At 39.0% G+C, this 18,309-nt stretch overlaps 1 protein-coding gene across 1 annotated transcript in view; it reads right to left on the minus strand.

The window, feature by feature from the left end:
• cdk18 (cyclin dependent kinase 18) overlaps positions 1-1,542 on the minus strand; it is a 59,288-nt gene extending 57,746 nt beyond the window's left edge. The window contains exon 1 of the mRNA XM_062416210.1: positions 1,211-1,542. The gene's annotated coding sequence lies outside the window, so the exon portion shown is untranslated. The remainder of the gene's footprint in view (positions 1-1,210) is intronic.
• Between the last annotated feature and the right edge of the window lie 16,767 nt (positions 1,543-18,309).

The following is an 18,309-nucleotide window of genomic DNA, read 5'->3' on the forward strand; positions in this document are numbered from 1 at the left end:
CACTATAATACAAATATGACAACTTAACCTGCTAAACCTGGACAATAATTGTTTAAAGAAGAGGTTAAGTGATGTTATTGTCACATCATAGCTGCATCAAAATGAGACTTTATTCAGAATAAACCTGTATAACCAACATATTATCTCAAAGTACGCATTATTACAATAACAATAACCAAATTAGTCAGACTTCTTCTCAACGTATAACACCTTCAGAAGTGTAACTTTGTGTGATTCAGTGACGCATGACAATGATATGGAAAAGGGAACTAGTTTTGTGTGTGTACACTGCAAACACACTCACTCACTCACACACACACACACACACACACACACTCACTCACTCACTCACACACGCCAGACACCAAATTACACCCACAGGCCCTTAGGTAAACAGCATAGTGTGTACAGTGGTTATGGACGGACTTCTGTGTATTTGGAGTGGCCTCTCCTGCACTACTATGCCAGTGTCAGTTTACATATGAGTACTAATGCATGAGGCTCATCACAGAGCAGAGAGGTGGATGAGTGAGTGAGTGGTCGGTTGGGGGCGGGAGTGGTGGGTTCAGGTGTCCTTAGATGTTCTTATTTTTGAGGTGGGCATCAAACAGAAGCAACAGAGAAAGAAAAACTATACAGTGCAGATATTATAACTATAAACTGAACTTTACAAATTCAGCCTCATCTATCTTGAGATCACACCGTTGCACTTGCTGCACATTATATAATGACAGATAATAGTATACATACACACAAATATGTTATAACCGTATATTTGTGCCTCCCATTCAATATCTCCACACATAATGAGCTTTCTCCCCTTAAAAGATAATTTTGCAATATCTTTCACACCAGTCTGACATTTTGTACTGTGATGTAACCTCTAAATTTCATTAGATTAAAAGATTAAAAAATGATTAAAAAAGTGACTTGTAGATAAAGCTTCAACCCAAAAGCTGAGCAAGTTACAACTAATGTGTCCCATTAGTCATCTCCAGTGGAGTGTAGGAAGACTGCCTGTGATATCCAGTAAGCCAATTCTGATAAAAGATAATAAACAAAGTTCTTCCTCAAGCACAAGTTCAGCCTCAAGTGAGCAACATGTACCTGTGTGTCTGCCTCCACTGACCCCTGACCCTTCCTGTGAGTGCGTATGTCTTCTGTTTAATGAAAAAATGTGAGTGGATGGGGCTGCAGCAGGGCTACTTACAGAACAGCAGAGGTCATCCACATACAGTGGGGGGGAGACAAGGGGGAGGTTGGAGAAGGGGGGGCAGAGTCCTGCCTCTCTCTACTCAGGTTTCCCTCGCCTTCCCAGGTGTCACTGTCGTGCAGTTATATCCACAAGACGCAGGCAGCTCTGTCAGAGTGATGGATAGACGGCTCTGCTCAGGAAGACAAGCGGTCGGGGGGGTGAAAATGGACAGACCTGTCCACGAGTCCCTCTGACAGCTCACCCTTCAACCCTCCCTCTGTCCTCCTCTGACCGCTGCAATCTGCCTAACTGGCCACAAAACAGGAAAGACTAAATAAAGAGACAAGAGATGCAGTGGAAACAGTTCAGGAGAAGAGAAACTGCTGCTCAGATGGCTTTTATAATCAGCCTGGAACTCCTCCTCCACCAATCTCTGACTTTGGCCCTCCCTTGTTGTTATGGCAACAGCCAATGGGAACTCAGCATAACACAAGCCTCCTCCTGTCTGTCCTCCTCTTCCTCCTCCACCGGCCTCTGCTGTTGACAGGATTGTCACACGCCAGCAAGGAGCTATGAAAGCATGTGGATATGCGTGTCCTTGTTTTCATGTGTGCATATGCTGTGTGTATGTGTGTGTGTGTGTGCATTGAAGTATGATTGTGTTATGTGTGATGACAGTGTTGTGTATGTATATGTTTAACTGTGAGTGGGTGTACGCACTGTATGTACAGTATTCCTATGCGTGTGTGTGTATGTATATGTGACAATACATGACAACTGCACTGGAGCGTGTATGTGGGAGTGTCTATGAGTGTGTGCGAATGTTTGTGTTTCTTGTTCAACATTTCCTTAATTAGCAGTATTGTGTATCAGCTGTGTATTTATACCTGCTGTTATATGCATGTTCATATTAGTGGTTCCAATCAGCAGCAATTAAAAACCACAGCGTGGCTGTTAAAACACAAATAGTGCAGCTGCTGATACCATAGATTATATAAAGATAAATTGGAGCAGCTAATTTCATGTTGTTCAAGGCATGTTGTTTTTAAGGCTTTAGCATACTGTATCTGTCTTCGTCACCCTCATCTTCAATACCCTCATCTACCTTACACCTCCCAAACACCACACCAGACACTGCGTGATCTGTGATCTCCACCTCTGCAGCAGCACAGCACGTGAAGCCAGAAATGTGAGCACCGAACCAGGAAGACAACCCACACCTTTTGTTTTGTGTGACTAAGTGTGACCATTCCAGCAATTTGCACTCTACTTTATTGGTGTGAGATAACAGCTAAGGTATTAATAAAGTGTGTCTCTCATTGCTACGGGTGATGAATACATAATTAAAATAAGCATTGGGAATAGGAGAGGTGTGTTTCTAATGGCAGGGCAATCTTTATTTACTGTACGTAGGTAATCAGGTGTATAAATCAGAAACAGTACTCTATTAAAAAGCTGCAGTGGTGGTGAGGTTGTGTTGATTTAGGTCCTGTTAAGGAGGAAATGATGAAGCATGAAAGCTAGTCTGAGTGAAGTCACATTTAGATCGACATTTGCCAGTGTGGAAAAAGGCAGCAGTCTTTAATTTGCATGATACAGGGCCCTCCTGGGGTCACATGGTAGAAAATAACTGTCTGTTCACACCGATTTGTAAACTGTGAGTTGGTTGAATGGTTAATATGTTATACTTTCATTAGGGAAGTAGGGCTTTGAAACCTGTATGACAATAAGAAAGCTGACAATTACTTATGAGCATTTGATTATTATTATTTAACAGCATTTAATGATAGTTTGATTTGATTTGATGTGATTTGAAAATCTTTAATGTCCCCGAAGGGCAATTCGGATTGCAACAGAAGTTACAACATGCATATCTCGCATGCCAACAACACAATAAAATACAAATAAATACACAGTCATCACAGTGAAATCATATCAATTTATTTAGCTTTGTGTTTTTGGAGTTTCACAACTTAAATGTGTCATTCAGCATTTATTGTACTTTAATCTGAAAACCAACATTGAGATGAGATGTTTTTGTTGTTTTTATAAATCTGGTTAAAGTCACTTTTTCCGAACAGTGACTTCAACCAACTGCTGACTGAATCTGAGTGAGTTTATTACTAATGTTAGCAGTAATAATGAAATGCAGTAAAAATTAAATTCTGTGCATGTTTAAAAAATGACCCCAGCTCTGGGTGCTCTGGGCTTACCCCCAGGTCTTGTCAACTCCTAAATGTGCCCCTGCCGCAATCCATGCAGGGCAGGTCCCTTCAGTGAATAAGAGAAACGGGTGTGTAATCTGTGCACATGGATTGTGAATTTGAGAGCACACTTTATTAATCTGTTTCTAACATTGTTTGTTTGTTTTTGGTTTTTCATGTGACCCCAGGGGGCCTCTCCTGTAGAATGGGGAAAATCTTGGCAATGCAAAATAAACACAGGGTTACCAGGTTTCACTTTTGCTGCAAAGCAACTTGATGTCATCCAGCAAAGTGCAGCACTGGTTAATCATATATGTGCAAGATAAATGTCTTACCATGAAGCTTACAAAGTAACAGAGGTTACTAATAGTAAGAATTATCCTGTCACCTCTGTGCAGCATTCCAGTATCTTTCAGCTCATTGTTTTGGTTTTACAGCCCACATCTTTGCTGTTTCACTGTTCTTATCAGTGTTGTTTTCAGTTATGGCAGGGAGCTATTTGTTGGATAAACCCACTGTACACTAGCTGCCCAGCACTAAACAGCACACAGAAAAAGTTAGCAGCCAGCTGGTGAGAATGTGTAGCATTTAGCAGCTAATGAATGAGATATATTCATCAGGAGTGGGTTGAGACCTAAGACAGAACTAAGGAGTTAAAGATGTGTTTTTTGTGTTATGTTACGTGTGGATGTAGCTGCTTTAACTATGCACATTTCCTGTGAAATATCCTGTGTGTGTGTGTGTATTATACCTACCTACCTACCTACCTATCTAGCTAGCTACCTAGCTAACTAAAAGGAGTGAATACTGGCCTTACAATTGTTGGGTATTCAGAAACACGACTCACAGTTGCCTGATAAGAGTTGAACCAGGCTAACTTTTTTGGCCAATCACATATACAAGCGCACATTCCTGCTGCATTACTTTGTAACATGAACCGATTATTTATACCACTGACCTCAAAAAAGGTTTCAACAACAGATAAAACTGCAGTGATAACTTTCCAGAGTATTATTAACCATTGATAGCCTTCAAACTCACAAATCTGTTACTCAAACTGGAGGAACACATTCCCACCAATACAACCCCTTGTAGTGATTTAATGCAGGGTTTTGTGTAAATATTGTTTTTAACGTGAATGCTCTGGACACTGCCAGTAATTAGGTTTAATGATATATTGTAGGATGCGCTGGAACACATCATCAGTGGTGTTCCTGAGATCATCGGGTGTTTCGGGTTTCGCAACATCAGATACCCTCACTCAGGCGACCCAGTAAGGGTTGATCAGACCCCAATTTGTGTCCTTGCAGCATTGGCTTGTGGTTCGTACCTAATGATCCAAAGCCTTTTGTCAGCTCCTGTGATGCCAAGAAGGTTTTAGAGCTTGCAGGTCATCATTGGATATGCTTTACATTTAGTAAACATTATATTTACTGCACTTTTGACTTTTTGTACTTGTCCTTTTAATCTGAACGCAGTATTTCTGTCAATGCTGGGTGCCTGTAGGAATGGTGACTCCAATTTTTCTCACAGTTTAGTGTTGAAGAGACTGTTCTTTCACATGTTCCAATCCATAAGCCTGAATAAATATTGCTCCTTGCTGGTTTGGTCTGTGGTATTATAAATATTACTAAGAGTCAGAGCCTGCCATATTTTCATATTGCAGTGCTAATAGACTACTAAAAAAGGTTTAACTCTGAAATGTGACTTTTTTTTTTACCCCTTGAATGTGATATAAATATAACCTGACACTATCAGGATGATTCACATGTAGACCCTTCCTCACACCCATACTGGGCTCAGTGGGAATCTAACCTCTAACACTTTCATATCTCTCCCTTGTTTTTCAAACATCTTTTTCTTTCTCACACAGGCACACATACTGAACTTAAACCCCAACCCCCTCTACCAGGTGAAAAACTGTGAAAAACATTCTGGCACTGATGAGTCAACAACTCTAACAGTCCATTTGCAGAGATTTCAAATAAATTGGATTATGTAAAAAGCTGTTGTGGCAGGTCACTGAGTGTGTATTTGGTAAAGTGATGATTAATCGCAGCAGTAACATGAGAACATGACCCATTGTACGGGAGCAGTGATTCAGGCCCAACTGTGGTTTAATACAGTACACACACACTCACGCATACAAACACACAAACAGACACTAAATGAAAATGTTTGTCTCATTGAGTTGACTGGCCACTGTAAACATAAGGGTTGTGAATTTGTTTGGTTCATTCATGCTTTGTGAATGTGAGCAATGGGACTCTTTTTTTCTTTTACTTTTTTGTCATTATATTAAACCACAGGACTGAGCATAACCTCATATTTTAAACAGTCTTTTATTAAACACCCTGCACTTTACTATTACATGGATTGCAATGAATGTTACAAAAGATAAGTGTGTATGCCATATAGCTGCAGTGACCCTGGTTTGAGCCCAGCAAGGGACCTTTGTTACATGTCATACCAATTTCTTTGTTTCCTGTCGGCTTCTCTTCATCAACTGTCAAATAATGGTAAAAATGCCCCAAAAATTATAATAATATTTCAAGATCCCCAGATGATACTTTCTAAAAACGTTGGTGACCCTCTGATTTTAACTCTAGCACCACCAACAGTCCAGATTTTCCACTAATGCTGTGATATACAGTATCTCAACGTCCACCTGATGGATTGGTACAATATTTGGTTCATTCAATATTTGGATTTTCATGGTTGAGATTATGTATTTTAATGACTTTGGTGATCTCTGGTCAATAATAGTCTGTTATTTAATATGGGGGGAATTATGCATCTCATCAAATCCTCTTGGCATCTTCAAAACAGCTCTGACTGGCCAAGGGTGGCTGCTACTGTTACAGTGTGTATGTTCAAACCTTATAACTGTGCATTTTATTGTGACCCATAACTGAATGTGCAGGCTACCTGTTAGCCTGGTAAGCTGCTCTTTCAAAGCATCTCTCTGCCAGCTGATTTGATTGTTTTCTACATTATCATACATCTATACTGCAATGCTATAAGGTCAGTGTGGCTGCCAGTGTCTTCGAAATAGGAGTAATACCTTTATGTGCCTGTGATTTATCTGTATGCTTTTCCACATTGAACCAATTGGCGCCTTTATAGTCTTTTAAACGAGCAGTTGTAGCCCATAGTGAAAGATGCCAAAGGTTAAAGGTCAGATGTTTGTTCTGGAATGAGAACAGGATGGAAGGAATAAAGCAACAATGAATCACTGAATTCTTTTCAACAGATTAATTTGGCTTGCTGCAGAATTAAGAGAAATCCCTTCAGAGGTTCTTTGCTGCTGCCCACAGTTTTCACAGAAGTTTTTCACACTTTCACCGTTTCCTTTCTTCTCTTCTCTTTGTCTCCATCACAGTTTCCTCTGCTGTAGAATAAAAATAACAATGTTGAATCAGTTTACAATAACTCTTGCGTGTTTTATCTCATTTGGTTGACAGTGTTTGATGGTTGGTTGATGTCGATGATGTCAGGTGTTGCGGAAACCTTCATCTTCCACACAGCCTATGAAGAAAGTTTTTTGGTTTTTTTAAAATCTCGGGGTATGTTTTAGCTTTTATTGAATTTGGGGGATGACGCATCAAATGCTCCCAGTTGTTGTTCATGGTTGACGCCTTAACCACTAAAGCACGAAGGCACCCAAAGTATTTTTAATGAAGGAAGCAATCAAAATGCCAAAATCCTTTTTAGGGATGATCATGTTTGCTTATGGTTTATTCTCTGGGTGTGATATTTATCTGCATAGTTTTTATAGTTCCAACTCCAAGTGGCACTTGGTTTTTGGACACACATCTGGGTCTGAATATAATCTGAGATCTTAGGTTTTGAGCTTGACAACACAAAGAATACAGCTAGTACTTTTTCTTCATAGTTTACTAGATGTGTATGGATGTGCATGTGTTCAAAATACAAATGGATTTACAATAAATGGCATTTAAGGGAAGAATAAAAGCTGTTGTGACAATTTAGTACGACTGTAGTGTCAAAAATAGATGAGACTGATTTATACACTTAATGAACAGATGATTGATGCTGTCACAACTGCAAAGCTGCTGTTATTCTACCTCAGCTATTAGCTGTCAATAAGAAATGACTAATTCTGAGAGGAAGACAAGCCAAAGCCTTTTGAAGTATTGTTGTAAAAGTAGATAGATAGATAGATAGATAGATAGATAGATAGATAGATAGATAGATAGATAGATAGATAGATAGATAGATAGATAGATAGATAGATAGATAGATAGATCACAGCACTGCACAAGTTCATATTTATCTGACTTCTTGTATCAACTGATGGAAAAATAGCCATGCAGTAATAAAAAAAAAATGAGGATGTGATACGATGATGATTGATGCATCTTGATGCATCAATCATCATTTTAGAATCGAATTGTAGCCATCTGAATCGGAATGTAATCGAATCGTGAGGTGCCAAGAGACTCCCACCCCTAGTCAGTAGATAGATAGATAGATAGATAGATAGATAGATAGATAGATAGATAGATAGATAGATAGATAGATAGATAGATAGATAGATAGATAGATAGATAGATAGATAGATAGATAGATAGATAGATAGATAGGTTTAGAGCAGCTACATCCACACTTAAGACAGCCACATAACATCACATAGAAACAGATCTCTGACTATCCAATGGAAAAAACAAAAAAAACTAAATTACTAAAAATACCCCAAAATAATGCTAATAAAACAAATATATGTACATGTAATAAAATAATGATTTAACACGTGCCAGTAAAAACAGCATGGCACTATCTAAACTATATGTTAAAATTGTGCTTGATGTTTAGTTATTTTTACCTCCTCTCTCTTCTTTCTGTATCTGGAACTGTAAAATATTGTAAAAGACAAAAACCCTGTAACACTATTTGTGGTGCTTTTTAGGTGAAATTCGTAATAAAGAACTTAGCTTAGTGGTAGTAATACTGTATTTGCTCACACTGAGTGACAAACGGCTATAATCTGATAAATTGCACATTTGTTTAGGAGTTGCTGCCACCGAACCACAACATTAACTCAGTCGGGGCCTGCATTATCTTGTGGCAAAGTAAGGGTTCATATTGCTAAATAAAGCTGTGTTTAATCATATTGCCTCAAGCTTACTGGCACACAGACAACCTGGAGCCAACCCGGAGTCTTAGACGAGACAGGGTACACAACTACACAAATGTAGTGAGTCAGTAATAGGGTGTGGGTTCGAAAACACCGCTCACAAGCAGAACGGATAGAGAAGGTTGACTTGGTCAAATAAGTCAGAGGTTGACAACAGGCAAGTAGTCAGAGCAGACAGAAAAGTTCAAAAGGGAATAAACAAGCAGGCATGGTTTTAAAAAGGGCGGGAAGCGAGGATGGTAAAGGGCTAATGGTTAGGTAGTGGATACTGGGGAGGTAATGGGGGAATTGGGAGCAGGACAGATTGTAGAGCTGTGTGTACTGGTCACACATAATGACATAATCTAGTGACACAATCTGTGAAATTGCACTTCTTCGCTCTTTGTTTCATTGACATGTTTAAAGACTGGTGGAGCAAGCAGCATATTAATAGATTAACAGCTGATTAAGGGTGTTTTTACATTCGTTTCTGGCTTACTTTGGAAGTAGAAAAGATGCTTGTGCTTATGACTGAGATTTAGAAAACAGAATCAGGCACACACACAGCTTTATAAATGTGACAAAGGCTGGAATACATGTACCCTGAGGACGACTGCAGGACAAGGAGAGAATGGCAGGGTGTGACATAACAGGAGAGATTAGTGACTTGCACTTTTTGAACAGAGTAAAAAGGTGCAATAAGGGTTAGGAATGAGATGCAGATGTCACATCACATCACAGAGGGTCATAGATAAAGGAGTAGGGAGGTCAATAGGGGCCCAACAACACATTTTTCCCCTAAAAGGTTAATCTGGTCATGGTTTAAACTGATTTATTACAAACCATTCATTAGTTGTAACAAGAAATCACATGGACTGACATGAAAGCCATTTATTGCACAGTGCTGCATTATTTTACACTCACTTATAAGGGTAAAATCAAAATCCAGTTATAATCTGATGACTAATAGAGTTATGCGGCACTTCACTGCACATGTAGGCTTATTTATCTCTTCTGGATGCCATGATGATCTCATAAAATGTACAAAAGATCATTTAGATACGATTATTAACTAAAGTTGCAAAGAGACTCAATTTCTCAAATGATGAAGATTTAATAAAGTGTGATATAATTATCACACAGTCTGAAGTCTGTGCTGCTTGACACCACAAACAAGCTCCTCTAGAGTTCAGCTGGAGGTGTGCAGAGACCTACTCAGCTGGTCTTAGTAGTGTCATATCACCTTGAAATACCTCGAAAGGTGGAAACATGCCACCAAATATGCACGTGTGAGACTCTTCTCACTCCACACAAACCTCTTAATACACAACAATGGACCGGGTACAGCCAACAGCCTGGCCGTGAACATTCTTCAGTGTGATTAGATTGCACTTGTCCTTTCTGTACAGGGCAACTCTCTCTCTCTCTCTCTCTCTCTCTCTCTCTCTCTCTCTCTCTCTCTCTCTCTCTCTCTCTCTCTCTCTCTCTCTCTCTCTCTCTCTCTCTCTCTCTCTCTCTCTATCTCTCTCTCTCTCTCACACACACACACGAGTTTGTGCAGCTATCCTTGTCAGGACATTGCATTGACTTCCATTGATTGTGGACTGCCTAACCTAAACTGACACATACACACACATAGGGACATAGTGTACAAGCACACAGCATTACAGAAAATTAAAATCTATCCTGGGGAGCTGCTGGCACCAAACGGTCTGTTTCATATTTGATGAGCAAACACGGAGCTCTCTCTCTCTTTCTGCTTCTCTAATTCCCTTTCCTTCCGACCTAGGCTGGTTGAACCCTCACAGTTGTATGCACAAGGGTTATAAACATCACGTCAATGCTGTTTTTTGATAAAGTGATAAAACCAACCCTTAGTGTCTCATGGAAATGGAAGATTTTAGAAAAACATCTACAAAATGCAGAAACTTCTGTTCATTACAGTGCTCAGTGGAATCATTTTCTTCCCTGCAACAGGTCCAATTAATTAGTCTTGGCTCTAAGACAAAATGAGACATTACATATATTTTTTTTCTTCAATTTTTAGAGTAATAGCGGGTAACTATACAAGTGTAATGCTTCAGATATAATGTGAAATGAACAGGTAATGAGTTTTCCTTCATGCAGTAATCAATTGTTTCTCATTTAGATGAGAAGATGAACAAATATAATAGAATCTCAGTGCTGTTAACACGGGAACTTTGCAGAAAACTTGAGAAAAGAAGAACAAGTAAGCAGACCAGAAATGTGTGACAAATGTGTGTTTTATGTTTTAAAAGCATGATGCAGATACTCAACACAACCCTTTCAAAGATTCAACATTTTGTCAGAGGTTCAGATCTGCTAAGTCAGCTTTGCCTGCTGAGATTTCTGACACCTGAAATAAAAGACCAGACCTACCAGATGCTCCACCAATCATGTGGTTTCAAAAAGCCATGTATAGCAGTCAGATAGCAGGGTGCCATTTGAATATGTTTCCATACAGTCTACTTAAAAAGAAGTAGCTGTATGCTGGAGGTAAGGAGCATAATGGAGTGCAGAGAGACCAGCAGAGCAGAGCAGAGAGAGATTGAGGGGTATGATCCGCAATTAAGGTTGAGGTGACCAGAAAACCCTACGAGAACTTTCTTTGACAGTTGCACGGTCGTATTGTTTTAACAGTGACCTGAGGGTTATTTTACCTTTTTCTCGCCATCTAATTTGCAGGATAATGATTGGTCATAATAGCAGGTATGGCAGCTAAGGTAAGGTTTGAGTGCTAGTGCAAGGTCACAACCAGGGGTGGAGATAGAGGGTAGCTTCTGGGGCTGCAGCTATGAATGTTTTTCTCAAATCTAATCTAAATTCTGGTTGAAGTGATTTTTTCTGAACAGTGTCTTCAACAAGCTGCTAACTGAATCCAACTGAATTTATACAAATTATGATTAAGAGTGAAACTTGTAAGAACATTATAGTCAAAGCAATGTTACCAAGTGAAATGTAATTCAAATTAATGTAATGTTTTTTGTTTTCCTTTTGATTTAAAGCCTTATTGTTATTTATGTATTTATATGTGTATTCTTTTTGGAAAATGATTAATAAGGACCGAAATCAGTACTACTACCAGTGTTTGCAGTAGTCATACAATGCTGTAAAAATAAATTCTGCAAATTCTGAACCACCCAAAACAAATTGGTCCTGATTCTAGGTGCAGGGATTCTAGTCAACTAAAATACTTGACTAAAAAACAGCAAAACAGCCTGCTCATCATAATAACATGCACCAATTTCAACAACCAAGCTTTCTTACCACGGGATGATAAAGACTCCTAATATCCACCAGTATCTCCACACAATTCAAAAATATTTTCTTCACCTTAGAGTCTCTGTCCAGTTTCATTTGGGTTTATTTTCCCCCCACAAGTAAGACATGGTAATCCATTCATAGTAGAAACTTGTATTTGATCTCTGTTCAAATAATGTTGTTCAATTAAAGTTTCCATAGTTACAGTATTTGGCAGCAGAATTACTAAAACAACAAAAGTGGATCATGTGATCAAATGATAAGATTGTATCTCCATGTGGTCACATTGAGTTATTATAATAACTAACTTTGAATGAGTGCTGTTACTGTGATAATACTTCTCACTCACACTCATGTCCCATTCGTCAGGAACAATAGCATTGACAAGGCTTTTGTGGAACACAATATAACACGAGGTATGATTTATTTTCTCTCTTCAAATACTGTACAGCAACACATGCAAACTTCTCACAGTCGTAATCACCAGCGCATTAGTAATTATGTGCATAATACAATGAGGGGACAACATCAACAATGCAACTGCATTCACAAACCAATGCCATTCGCAATCACCCGCTATCTATACAGGATAATACATGACGCTGCCTCAGTTACTTTCATTATCTAAAGAATAAAAACATAGCTGAACACCCAATTGTGTCTAAATTAATTAGATATTAACACAGTGCTACTGCAGTATGTTGCTGTACTGCTTAGACTTGCTAATAGCCCATTAAGTGTCACTAATACACACACGATGGAGCTTAAAGTGAAGTAATTAAGACAATAACTAAGGGATCATACTCCCCAGAATATATTTAAACCTTTTGCAGTGACTAAAACAACAAAAATGGATCATATGGCGAGAAGATATTTTAAAGACAACAACAAAGGCCACAGCATGCCAGAGACTGCAGAGACAGAGTGTGTCTGTCCTTTTAACGTCTTGTAAGTTTTGTATCATGTATCAAAAAGTGGAATACCACCTTACCTTTATGAGTAAGAGTAGCCAACGTATCACCATGGCAGGCACAGTCAGAGTACATTTTATTTGTTCACAGCTATGACGCACAGTGTACTGGATGGATTATTGTGTGGAGGCATGGTCGGTAATGAATCACTGTTTAGAAAGGACCACACATGCCTCAGACCCCCGGTTGTCAGAGGTTATTTTAAACACTAGTTGCATGGATACATGTTTATGCACAGAACCCAATACTGAAAATAATATTATTGATGTGACTGTTGCAAAACAGAAAACTCACTGTAATAATTTAACCCAGTATCAAAGCAGTTCATGAAATTGAATCTATAGATTTGTGTACATGAGCACAAATTTGATTTTTTTCGTGACACTAAGCACATTTAAATTAATGTATTTTAATTGGAAGTATGTTTCATGTCTACAGCTGGTTTGTTTTTTTCTATTTCAGATAATTTAGCCATAACAGGAGTCAAAGGTGCCAAGTCTGCCCACAACACAATGCCCGTCTGTGTGTTACGTCATCCAATGTTGATGTGTATGTGTTTCTGTGTGTGTGTGTGTGTGTGTGTGTGTGTGTGTGTGTGTGTGTGTGTGTGTGTGTGTGTGTGTGTGTGTGTGTGTGTGTGTGTGTGTGTGTGTGTGTGTATGTGTGACTGTGTGAATAGAGGGGATGGGACTCACTGAACCAGCTGCACACAACTATACAGTTGTATAGTTTCTGAAGGTTTTACCACTTAAAATATATTACAAGCAAGATACTACCATGAGTAATGAAACAAATTAGATTGACTCTCTGACAGACTCTTTATCTGCCACCATTTCTCACTTTGCTTCCCTGTCTGTGACACTGATGATATACAGTTTTTAAAATGGGACATAAAAGTGACACTTGATAAAAAATCATTCTTAAGAGTGATGGATAAATCACAACATCTGCTGACAAGATGGCAGAAAAATATGAAATGAACATGTCTGGCAAAGATGATGAAGAAGATATATTGACAAAATCTGTAGTGCAATGACGACTTAAATTAAGATTTTGGTGTGCTAGTGAGTAGCAGGAGAGTAGCAGTGTGTGTGGGACTCAAAATGAATAATAAATAAAAAAATAAAGTTTGTGTTCATTGTAATAAAGGAAGATGTCGCCCAGTCACTGATTTGTTGTTGGTTGTTTCTGGACAACAATGGAGCGCTATGGCACAGATGTCCGACCTTATACAGGCAGGATCAATCAATGAATTGCTGTTTTTGGTCCATTCATGCGGTCTTTTTATTGTTGACAGTAGGAACCAACAAAATATCTCGAGCTTTATCTGGCCCACCAACAGGAGCACAAACACAGTAATGCACTGGTGAGAGCCCATGTCAGAAGGTCTCTTAATAATTAACAACACAGACCAGGGTATTCCCATGTCCACGCTGTGCTGCTGTATAGGCACAGTATGTTCCTTTAATGGCCATTTTGTTGTCTTGAGTGCATCTCATTACACAACCACCTCTATAAGACAGCAAAGCAAGAGAGAGCGCACAGAGAGCCAAATCAGATTTTCCCTGCAGGGTAACAGATGGGGGAGTTTTCCCATTGGATTTAGCAACACAGTGAGATATGAGGTGCTGCAGAATAGCTCTGCTCTCAGCAGGAGGATAAATACTGCTCCTCCTGCCGCTCAGCCCTGCTGAGACCTCTATTCTCTCCAACAGCTGCACCACCTCCCATTCAGACAGCGGGGATATTTTCAGTAACAGCGGCTCTCCTCTGCATCTCTTCTGTTTGCTTTGGCTAAGGGTGAAATTAAAGTGGCAAAGGTGTACTCTTGGAACAGTTGTATATTTTACATATCTTCTCTATTTACCATTCAAGACAAACGACACAAGTAAGAGGCCACAATAACATTATCCGTGGGTTTTTGAGATCAGAACACAGACTTTGAATCATATGTTAATGATGGTCGGCTCTGGTGCTTCACGCTGACACTTAACATACATATTCTGAGAGATTGTAGGCTCCATGCCAACACATTATAGCAGTGTTGGTAGTGGAGATGCACTGCCTTGGCTGAAATGAAAACCACCTTCACTGACATCACAAGAAGTTATTGTATTTTAATTAACACAATAGTAACGTTCAGGGAAAATGAGTAGAGGCGCTTCATCACTGTTTAAAAAGCATTACCTAGTAATTTAATGTATCAAGATCAGTCATAAAAGGTCTTAAAAGTGACATTGTTTGATTGGTAAGTGACATCATACATTTGCTTAGCAGTCAGTTATCAGAGGAGAGCCATTGTTAATGTTATCAGTACCACCTGTGCTTTTTACTGCTGTGACAAATCAAAATGTCTACTGAAAAAAAGCATATTGACCAGATGTGTTGTAAAATCTGGAAAGTAACTGACTGTAGCAGTCAGATAATGAAGTGGAATTTGTTTTTAAAAAGTTTCCCTGTGAAATGTAAAGTAGAAGAACAGTCAAGTAAAGTAGAAGTAACTCAAAATTGTGCTTAACCTCCTGAGACTTCAGCTTTTGTTTGGTATGCATTTTTGATTTCTCCTCGATATTTGGGATTAGCAGGACCTGATAACTACACAAACTAAGTATTGTCTTTGAACAGGAAGTAGTTTTTGAAATAAATAATGTCCTCATATGGGGACAATGGGTTTATTTTACTGTATAACACAATGAATTCACAAGTGTATAAAAACTATTTCCTTACATTTACACCTTGCCTCGAGTCCCAATGTCCTCAAACGAGTACTTCCTGATTAGCAGTGTCGTAGCTTGTTGCTATTGCTAAAATGAATCAAACTCGAATAGCATATCAAACTACAAACATGATTAAGCATAAATAAACATGTTTCAACCATTAAATTTGATAAGATTTTGCACTTGGTCCACTTTTATCTGGGGATTGACTTTGCCAAGATGCCTGCCCTCCTGTTTTTACACTGGTTAATGTATTGTGCTTTTGCTACCACTAGGTGGCACAAAAAAGTGTGCTTTTGTTGTTTTTGGATTTCCAGTAAAATGGCACTGCTAGATAATAGTCAAACCTTGGTAAAGAAAATCCTTGAAACCTTTTAAAACCTTGCTAAAACAAAGAATCACCTTAAAACATATGTTCAGAACCTGTTGGGAGTGTTAGGGGAACATTTTGGGAACCATAAGATAGATTCTGGTTAATGTGTGCACCTGTACTTTTAATAGAGTGTTGATGTATGATCATCATAATTACTACAGTTCCATGCTCACCACTTCACAATGTGGTGAAATCCAAAGCATGACAGGCCTGCTGTGCCTTGTTACAGTTGCAGTAATTGGACAATCAATGTTCAAAGAGGGGTTAGACGAGGAGTCTGCTACCAAACAGCTGCTCCTGCTACTTCATGCTGAGTCTCTGTGAGATGGTAAAAATGTCACCAACACGATTACTTTTTTAGGCCTTTAAATTATTGTATGTCTTCATTATTTTCTGTGTATCTTATTGTGAAAGTCTACAATCAGTGTCACTGTCCTTTTTTCCCCCTTTCAGCTTAAAAGAAACCACTTTGTAATTGGCTGTGTGTGTGTGTGTGTGTGTGTGTGTGTGTGTGTGTGTGTGTGTGTGTGTGTGTGTGTGTGTGTGTGTGTGTGTGTGTGTGTGTGTGTGTGTGTGTGTGTGTGTGTGTGTGTGTGTGTGTGTGTGTGTGTGTGTTTGTGTGAAAACCCACATCATTGATACCAAGTCAATTTTCATAATGAATAATGCAATCCTGGCTTTAGAGACGCAGAGATGAAAGGAGGATGAGTGCAGAGCGTCTGGGCTTCACACAGATGGCTGCAAAGAGAGAAAGAACAAAGAGTTGAAAGAAAGGACACTGTGATACACTGTTTTGATATGTTAACAGTCCCGTTACATTGAGTTTGTGAGCAGATGATACTGAACAAGCTTTTTTATGGCAGTGCTGTCTGCCCGGGTAAATGCCAGAGAGATTGACAGATAAGCACAAGACAGATGGATAGATAGAAGCCAGCAACATAAAATGAGTTTTTATCACTGAAAACAATGTACTCCTATTTAAATTATGAGGTTATGTGGTAGTTGAGTAGTAGTAGCTAAAAGTGTATGAGTTTTTGAAATTTAGTCACTACTTGCTACATACATTAAAGCAAAAATGCTGTGGTATAGAAAAATGATATTTTTCTGTTTTAATCCGACAGCAGTGATGTAGTCATGTGGCTCTTTCAGCCGGAAAACCCAGACAGACATCTTGGTGTGAATCCAGCCGGAAAGTCTGACAGACGGACAGGCAGGAAAGACAAGCAGGTGGGTCGTGGTACAGTAGTCAACCAGAGAGAGACAGCGAGGTGAGACGGGGTGAGGCTGGTCAGGCAGCGCAAGAGTTTTCCTCTCACTATACAACTTCTGTAATTACAGTTGCGAGAGAGTCAAGTTTATTATGGAACTTTTCCTTTCCTGCTGTCAGGCGGCATGTAGATTACAGAGATAATTATCTCTGCTGCACACACACAACTCCTCTGCAATGCCAGAAATGCCACTGCATATTACTGAGGGGCACCCAAAGGCTGCAATGTTAATGACACCTACGACCATTTTATTACTCCTACAGTGTTACTGATGGTAAATATGTCCTGAATGGTCCAGCTAGAGGAAAGGTTTTATTATCTAAGAAGTGTTAATGCAATCTGAAAGTATAGTATGGGGGTCACCAAGTATATTGGAAATTCTACTAAACATTTTTGGCCATCAGGTGAACAAACAAACCATTGTATGGACCCACATCACCATTTGTACCTCCATTACCAGTATGGAGTAAATAATAACATACCTAAAGGCTTGCAGCTTGCTTATTCATGGACAAAGGCAGCTGTAGACACCCTGGATTCACAATAGTTACCTCAGGTTTGTGATTGAATGATGTGTCCATCATGTCTTCTTCAAAGTTTAAATGTCCACTGAGAGTGTTTCTGAAGCAAAAAAGTACAGTATACACTATTGAGAAAATAGAGATAGAACTACATACAGTTGCAATCAGAAATATTCAACCCCCCAAAGATTTTAAGGATTTATCTATTAAAGTTTTGTCAAAGAGCCAGATTCTTCTTTGGATGACTTCTTTATGAGTTGAGTGATACATAAAATAAACACAGAAAATAAATGATCTAGTATTTGTGTGTAACAGTATATTTTGTTAAGATAGCCATGTCACAATTATTCAACCCCTATATAATATCGTTGTTTTTAAAGCCTTCCGCCGTTTTTTATGGCCTAAAGTGGAGTAGAACCATAATGAAGCCTTTGGGAACTCTATAATGATCCTTCATTTGATTCAGCTGTGATGCATATATAAACCCCACCCATGAAGGTATCCAAGGTGAGCTGCAATCATGGGAAAGACAAAGGAGCTTCCATAAAGCTGAGAGAGGAGATTATTTCATCACACCTGAAGAGCTTTGGGTATAAGAAGATTTCCAAAACATTCAACATTCCGAAAGACACCATTGGGAA

The sequence above is a fragment of the Scomber scombrus genome, chromosome 3 (genome assembly GCF_963691925.1).
Source record: "Scomber scombrus chromosome 3, fScoSco1.1, whole genome shotgun sequence".
Classification (NCBI taxonomy): domain Eukaryota; kingdom Metazoa; phylum Chordata; class Actinopteri; order Scombriformes; family Scombridae; genus Scomber; species Scomber scombrus.